Source organism: Athene cunicularia, assembly GCF_003259725.1.
Source record: "Athene cunicularia isolate RWA chromosome 5 unlocalized genomic scaffold, athCun1 chr5_part1, whole genome shotgun sequence".
Classification (NCBI taxonomy): domain Eukaryota; kingdom Metazoa; phylum Chordata; class Aves; order Strigiformes; family Strigidae; genus Athene; species Athene cunicularia.
Window position 1 is genome coordinate 29,793,684 of NW_020799101.1, and position 317 is coordinate 29,794,000.

Genomic DNA, 317 nt, shown 5'->3' on the forward strand with positions numbered 1-317 from the left:
CCCCAATAATCACAAACTATCTAATACATAACAGCTTTCACATTATCAGGCAATTTAATTTCTTTGCAGGACTCGGGGAATTGGAGGAGTAAAAAATTACTTCTTTAAAACCATGAATCTACTATTTTCTTCCCACATGCTAACTGGTTTGACAACATTATCAGAAATTTGCCCAATACCAAAACATAAGACCAGCACAGCTCATAAAAGCAAAATTGGCCTATGAGCACTTTTTTTTTTCCTTTCTGACTTGTATTTAACAATTTCATTCATACCATCCTGACATTAGACTGGAGGGAGAGAGGACAAAGAGGAAA